The 5,000-nt window shown below is 51.6% G+C and overlaps 14 non-coding genes and 7 pseudogenes across 14 annotated transcripts; all 21 read left to right on the top strand.

Annotated features, from left to right (window-relative positions):
- Positions 1-107: 107 nt before the first annotated feature.
- Positions 108-226, top strand: LOC131100037 (5S ribosomal RNA). The gene has a single exon (XR_009118804.1). It is a non-coding gene; the product is annotated as a 5S ribosomal RNA (ribosomal RNA).
- Positions 227-338: 112 nt separating this feature from the next.
- LOC131101166 (5S ribosomal RNA) lies at positions 339-447 on the top strand (annotated as a pseudogene).
- A 112-nt stretch (positions 448-559) lies between these two features.
- Positions 560-677, top strand: LOC131100169 (5S ribosomal RNA). Its single transcript, XR_009118933.1, has one exon. It is a non-coding gene; the product is annotated as a 5S ribosomal RNA (ribosomal RNA).
- Positions 678-789: 112 nt separating this feature from the next.
- On the top strand, positions 790-907 carry LOC131141174 (5S ribosomal RNA; annotated as a pseudogene).
- Positions 908-1,019: 112 nt separating this feature from the next.
- On the top strand, positions 1,020-1,138 carry LOC131097269 (5S ribosomal RNA). The gene has a single exon (XR_009116179.1). It is a non-coding gene; the product is annotated as a 5S ribosomal RNA (ribosomal RNA).
- A 112-nt stretch (positions 1,139-1,250) lies between these two features.
- Positions 1,251-1,369, top strand: LOC131099608 (5S ribosomal RNA). Its single transcript, XR_009118432.1, has one exon. It is a non-coding gene; the product is annotated as a 5S ribosomal RNA (ribosomal RNA).
- Positions 1,370-1,481: 112 nt separating this feature from the next.
- LOC131101030 (5S ribosomal RNA) lies at positions 1,482-1,602 on the top strand (annotated as a pseudogene).
- Positions 1,603-1,714: 112 nt separating this feature from the next.
- Positions 1,715-1,833, top strand: LOC131098585 (5S ribosomal RNA). The gene has a single exon (XR_009117452.1). It is a non-coding gene; the product is annotated as a 5S ribosomal RNA (ribosomal RNA).
- Positions 1,834-1,945: 112 nt separating this feature from the next.
- On the top strand, positions 1,946-2,054 carry LOC131141947 (5S ribosomal RNA; annotated as a pseudogene).
- A 111-nt stretch (positions 2,055-2,165) lies between these two features.
- Positions 2,166-2,284, top strand: LOC131143037 (5S ribosomal RNA). The gene has a single exon (XR_009133092.1). It is a non-coding gene; the product is annotated as a 5S ribosomal RNA (ribosomal RNA).
- A 112-nt stretch (positions 2,285-2,396) lies between these two features.
- On the top strand, positions 2,397-2,515 carry LOC131100036 (5S ribosomal RNA). The gene has a single exon (XR_009118803.1). It is a non-coding gene; the product is annotated as a 5S ribosomal RNA (ribosomal RNA).
- A 112-nt stretch (positions 2,516-2,627) lies between these two features.
- On the top strand, positions 2,628-2,736 carry LOC131101165 (5S ribosomal RNA; annotated as a pseudogene).
- A 112-nt stretch (positions 2,737-2,848) lies between these two features.
- On the top strand, positions 2,849-2,966 carry LOC131100168 (5S ribosomal RNA). The gene has a single exon (XR_009118932.1). It is a non-coding gene; the product is annotated as a 5S ribosomal RNA (ribosomal RNA).
- A 112-nt stretch (positions 2,967-3,078) lies between these two features.
- LOC131100912 (5S ribosomal RNA) lies at positions 3,079-3,197 on the top strand. Its single transcript, XR_009119139.1, has one exon. It is a non-coding gene; the product is annotated as a 5S ribosomal RNA (ribosomal RNA).
- A 112-nt stretch (positions 3,198-3,309) lies between these two features.
- Positions 3,310-3,418, top strand: LOC131141954 (5S ribosomal RNA; annotated as a pseudogene).
- Positions 3,419-3,529: 111 nt separating this feature from the next.
- On the top strand, positions 3,530-3,648 carry LOC131141788 (5S ribosomal RNA). The gene has a single exon (XR_009132570.1). It is a non-coding gene; the product is annotated as a 5S ribosomal RNA (ribosomal RNA).
- Positions 3,649-3,760: 112 nt separating this feature from the next.
- On the top strand, positions 3,761-3,879 carry LOC131097443 (5S ribosomal RNA). Its single transcript, XR_009116348.1, has one exon. It is a non-coding gene; the product is annotated as a 5S ribosomal RNA (ribosomal RNA).
- Positions 3,880-3,991: 112 nt separating this feature from the next.
- LOC131100679 (5S ribosomal RNA) lies at positions 3,992-4,100 on the top strand (annotated as a pseudogene).
- Positions 4,101-4,211: 111 nt separating this feature from the next.
- Positions 4,212-4,330, top strand: LOC131098431 (5S ribosomal RNA). The gene has a single exon (XR_009117304.1). It is a non-coding gene; the product is annotated as a 5S ribosomal RNA (ribosomal RNA).
- A 112-nt stretch (positions 4,331-4,442) lies between these two features.
- On the top strand, positions 4,443-4,561 carry LOC131100015 (5S ribosomal RNA). Its single transcript, XR_009118784.1, has one exon. It is a non-coding gene; the product is annotated as a 5S ribosomal RNA (ribosomal RNA).
- A 231-nt stretch (positions 4,562-4,792) lies between these two features.
- Positions 4,793-4,911, top strand: LOC131097442 (5S ribosomal RNA). Its single transcript, XR_009116347.1, has one exon. It is a non-coding gene; the product is annotated as a 5S ribosomal RNA (ribosomal RNA).
- Positions 4,912-5,000: the final 89 nt, after the last annotated feature.

The following is a 5,000-nucleotide window of genomic DNA, read 5'->3' as shown; positions in this document are numbered from 1 at the left end:
TGGTTTCTGCTCTTGCCTGACAGCAGAGGGCGCTGTTTGACACTTTTTGCTGGAGTCTAGTTTGGCCTGCGTCGCCTTCAAATAGGATCTTTTCAGTTGCCCTTGCAGCTTACGGCCATACTACCCTAAAAACGCCCGATCTCGTCCGATCTCGGAAGCTAAGCAGGGGCGGTCCTGGTTAGTACTTGGATGGGAGACCGCCTGGGATTACCAGGTGCTGTAAGCTTTTTATGGTTTCTGCTCTTGCCTGACAGCAGAGGGCGCTGTTTGACACTTTTTGCTGGAGTCGAGTTTGGCCTGCGTCTTCTTCAAATAGGATCTTTTCAGTTGTCCTGGCAGCTTACGGCCATACTACCCTGAAAACGCCCGATCTCGGAAGCTAAGCAGGGGCGGGCCTGGTTAGTACTTGGATGGGAGACCGCCTGTGAATACCAGGTGCTGTAAGCTTTTTATGGTTTCTGCTCTTGCCTGACAGCAGAGGGCGCTGTTTGACACTTTTTGCTGTAGTCTAGTTTGGCCTGCGTCACTTTCAAATAGGATCTTTTCAGTTGACCTGGTAGCTTAGGCCATACTACCCTGAAAACGCCCGATCTCGTACGATCTCGGAAGCTAAGCAGGGCCGGGCCTGGTTAGTACTTGGATGGGAGACCGCCTGTGAATACCAGGTGCTGTAAGCTTTTTATGGTTTCTGCTCTTGCCTGACAGCAGAGGGCGCTGTTTGACACTTTTTGCTGTAGTCTAGTTTGGCCTGTGTCACCTTCAAATAGGATCTTTTCAGTTGACCTGGCAGCTTAGGCCATACTACCCTGAAAACGCCCGATCTCGTACGATCTCGGAAGCTAAGCAGGGCCGGGCCTGGTTAGTACTTGGATGGGAGACAGCCTGTGAATACCAGGTGCTGTAAGCTTTTTATGGTTTCTGCTCTTGCCTGACAGCAGAGGGCGCTGTTTGACACTTTTTGCTGTAGTCTAGTTTGGCCTGCGTCACCTTCAAATAGGATCTTTTCAGTTGACCTGGCAGCTTACGGCCATACTACCCTGAAAACGCCCGATCTCGTCCGATCTCGGAAACTAAGCAGGGGCGGGCCTGGTTAGTACTTGGATGGGAGACCGCATGGGAATACCAGGTGCTGTAAGCTTTTTATGGTTTCTGCTCTTGCCTGACAGCAAAGGGCGCTGTTTGACACTTTTTGCCAGAGTCTAGTTTGGCCTGCGTCGCCTTCAAATAGGATCTTTTCAGTTGATCTTGCAGCTTACGGCCATACTATCCTGAAAAAGCCCGATCTCGTCCGATCTCGGAAGCTAAGCAGGGGCGGGCCTGCTTAGTACTTGGATGGGAGACCACCTGGGAATACCAGGTGCTGTAAGCGTTTTATGGTTTCTGCTCTTGCCTGACAGCAGAGGGCGCTGTTTGACACTTTTTGCTGGAGTCTAGTTTGGCCTGCGTCGCCTTCAAATAATATTTTTTCAGTTGTCCTTAAAGCTTACGGCCATACTACCCTGAAAACGCCCGATCTCGTCCGATCTCGGAAGCTAAGCAGTTAGCTTAGCCTGGTTAGTACTTGGATGGGAGACCGCCTGGGAATACCAGGTGCTGTAAGCTTTTTATGGTTTCTGCTCTTGCCTGACAGCAGAGGGCGCTGTTTGACACTTTTTGCTGGAGTCTAGTTTGGCCTGCGTCGCCTTCAAATAGGATCTTTTCAGTTGATGTGGCAGCTTACGGCCATACTACCCTGAAAACGCCCGATCTCGTCCGATCTCGGAAGCTAAGCAGGGGCGGGCCTGGTTAGTACTTGGATGGGAGACCGCCTGGGAATACCAGGTGCTGTAAGCTTTTTATGGTTTCTGCTCTTGCCTGACAGCAGAGGGCGCTGTTTGACACTTTTTGCTGGAGTCTAGTTTGGCCTGCGTCGCCTTCAAATAGGATCTTTTCAGTTGCCTTGGCAGCTTTTGGCCATACTACCCTGAAAACGCCTGATCTCGGAAGCTAAGCAGGGGAGGGCCTGGTTAGTACTTGGATGGGAGACCGCCTGGGAATACCAGGTGCTGTAAGCTTTTTATGGTTTCTGCTCTAGCCTGACAGCAGAGGGCACTGTTTGACACTTTTTGCTGGATCTAGTTTGGCCTGCGTCACCTTCAAATAAGATCTTTTCAGTTGTCCTGGCAGCTTACGGCCATACCACCCTGAAAACGCCTGATCTCGTCCGATCTCGGAAGCTAAGCAGGAGCGGGCCTGGTTAGTACTTGGATGGGAGACCGCCTGGGAATACCAGGTGCTGTAAGCTTTTTATGGTTTCTGCTCTTGCCTGACAGCAGAGGGCGCTGTTTGACACTTTTTGCTGGAGTCTAGTTTGGCCTGCGTCGCCTTCAAATAGGATCTTTTCAGTTGCCCTTGCAGCTTACGGCCATACTACCCTAAAAACGCCCGATCTCGTCCGATCTCGGAAGCTAAGCAGGGGCGGTCCTGGTTAGTACTTGGATGGGAGACCGCCTGGGATTACCAGGTGCTGTAAGCTTTTTATGGTTTCTGCTCTTGCCTGACAGCAGAGGGCGCTGTTTGACACTTTTTGCTGGAGTCGAGTTTGGCCTGCGTCTTCTTCAAATAGGATCTTTTCAGTTGTCCTGGCAGCTTACGGCCATACTACCCTGAAAACGCCCGATCTCGGAAGCTAAGCAGGGGCGGGCCTGGTTAGTACTTGGATGGGAGACCGCCTGTGAATACCAGGTGCTGTAAGCTTTTTATGGTTTCTGCTCTTGCCTGACAGCAGAGGGCGCTGTTTGACACTTTTTGCTGTAGTCTAGTTTGGCCTGCGTCACTTTCAAATAGGATCTTTTCAGTTGACCTGGTAGCTTAGGCCATACTACCCTGAAAACGCCCGATCTCGTACGATCTCGGAAGCTAAGCAGGGCCGGGCCTGGTTAGTACTTGGATGGGAGACCGCCTGTGAATACCAGGTGCTGTAAGCTTTTTATGGTTTCTGCTCTTGCCTGACAGCAGAGGGCGCTGTTTGACACTTTTTGCTGTAGTCTAGTTTGGCCTGCGTCACCTTCAAATAGGATCTTTTCAGTTGACCTGGCAGCTTATGGCCATACTACCCTGAAAACGCCCGATCTCGTCCGATCTCGGAAGCTAAGCAGGGGCGGGCCTGGTTAGTACTTGGATGGGAGACCGCCTGGGAATACCAGGTGCTGTAAGCTTTTTATGGTTTCTGCTCTAGCCTGACAGCAGAGGGCGCTGTTTGACATGTTTTGCTGGAGTCTAGTTTGTCCTGCGTCGCCTTCAAATAGGATCTTTTCAGTTGCCTTGGCAGCTTTTGGCCATACTACCCTGAAAACTCCTGATCTCGGAAGCTAAGCAGGGGAGGGCCTGGTTAGTACTTGGATGGGAGACCGCCTGGGAATACCAGGTGCTGTAAGCTTTTTATGGTTTCTGCTCTAGCCTGACAGCAGAGGGCGCTGTTTGACACTTTTTGCTGGATCTAGTTTGGCCTGCGTCACCTTCAAATAAGATCTTTTCAGTTGTCCTGGCAGCTTACGGCCATACCACCCTGAAAACGCCTGATCTCGTCCGATCTCGGAAGCTAAGCAGGGGCGGGCCTGGTTAGTACTTGGATGGGAGACCGCCTGGGAATACCAGGTGCTGTAAGCTTTTTATGGTTTCTGCTCTTGCCTGACAGCAGAGGGCGCTGTTTGACACCTTTTGCTGGAGTCTAGTTTGGCCTGCGTCGCCTTCAAATAGGATCTTTTCAGTTGATCTGGCAGCTTACAGCCATACTACCCTGAAAACGCCCGATCTCGTCCGATCTCGGAAGCTAAGCAGGGGCGAGCCTGGTTAGTACTTGGATGGGAGACCGCCTGGGAATACCAGGTGCTGTAAGCTTTTCATGGTTTCTGCTCTTGCCTGACAGCAGAGGGCGCTGTTTGACATGTTTTGCTGGAGTCTAGTTTGGCCTGCGTCACCTTCAAATAGGATCTTTTCAGTTGACCTGGCAGCTTACGGCCATACTACCCTGAAAACGCCCGATCTCGGAAGCTAAGCAGGGGCGGGCCTGGTTAGTACTTGGATGGGAGACCGCCTGGGAATACCAGGTGCTGTAAGCTTTTTATGGTTTCTGCTCTAGCCTGACAGCAGAGGGCGCTGTTTGACACTTTTTGCTGGATCTAGTTTGGCCTGCGTCGCCTTCAAATAAGATCTTTTCAGTTGTCCTGGCAGCTTACGGCCATACTACCCTGAAAACGCCCGATCTCGTCCGATCTCGAAAGCTAAGCAGGGGTGGGCCTGGTTAGTACTTGGATGGGAGACCGCCTGGCAATACCAGGTGCTGTAAGCCTTTTATGGTTTCTGCTCTTGCCTGACAGCAGAGGGCGCTGTTTGACACTTTTTGCTGGAGTCTAGTTTGGCCTGCATCGCCTTCGAATAGGATCTTTTCAGTTGCCCTGGCAGCTTACGGCCATACTACCCTGAAAACGCCCGATCTCGTCCGATCTCGGAAGCTAAGCAGGGGCGGGCCTGGTTAGTACTTGGATGGGAGACCGCCTGGGATTACCAAGTGCTGTATGCTTTTTATGGTTTCTGCTCTTGCCTGACAGCAGAGGGCGCTGTTTGACACTTTTTGCTGGAGTCTAGTTTGTCCTGCGTCGCCTTCAAATAGGATCTTTTCAGTTGCCTTGGCAGCTTTTGGCCATACTACCCTGAAAACGCCCGATCTCGGAAGCTAAGCAGGGACACTTTTTGCTGGAGTCTAGTTTGGCCTGCGTCGCCTTCAAATAGGATCTTTTCAGTTGATGTGGCAGCTTACAGCCATACTACCCTGAAAACGCCCGATCTCGTCCGATCTCGGAAGCTAAGCAGGGGCGAGCCTGGTTAGTACTTGGATGGGAGACCGCCTGGGAATACCAGGTGCTGTAAGCTTTTCATGGTTTCTGCTCTTGCCTGACAGCAGAGGGCGCTGTTTGACATGTTTTGCTGGAGTCTAGTTTGGCCTGCGTCACCTTCAAATA

The sequence above is a fragment of the Doryrhamphus excisus genome, chromosome 13, assembly GCF_030265055.1.
Source record: "Doryrhamphus excisus isolate RoL2022-K1 chromosome 13, RoL_Dexc_1.0, whole genome shotgun sequence".
NCBI classification, from domain to species: Eukaryota; Metazoa; Chordata; class Actinopteri; order Syngnathiformes; family Syngnathidae; genus Doryrhamphus; species Doryrhamphus excisus.
This window is presented reverse-complemented; position numbering and strand designations above follow the sequence as displayed.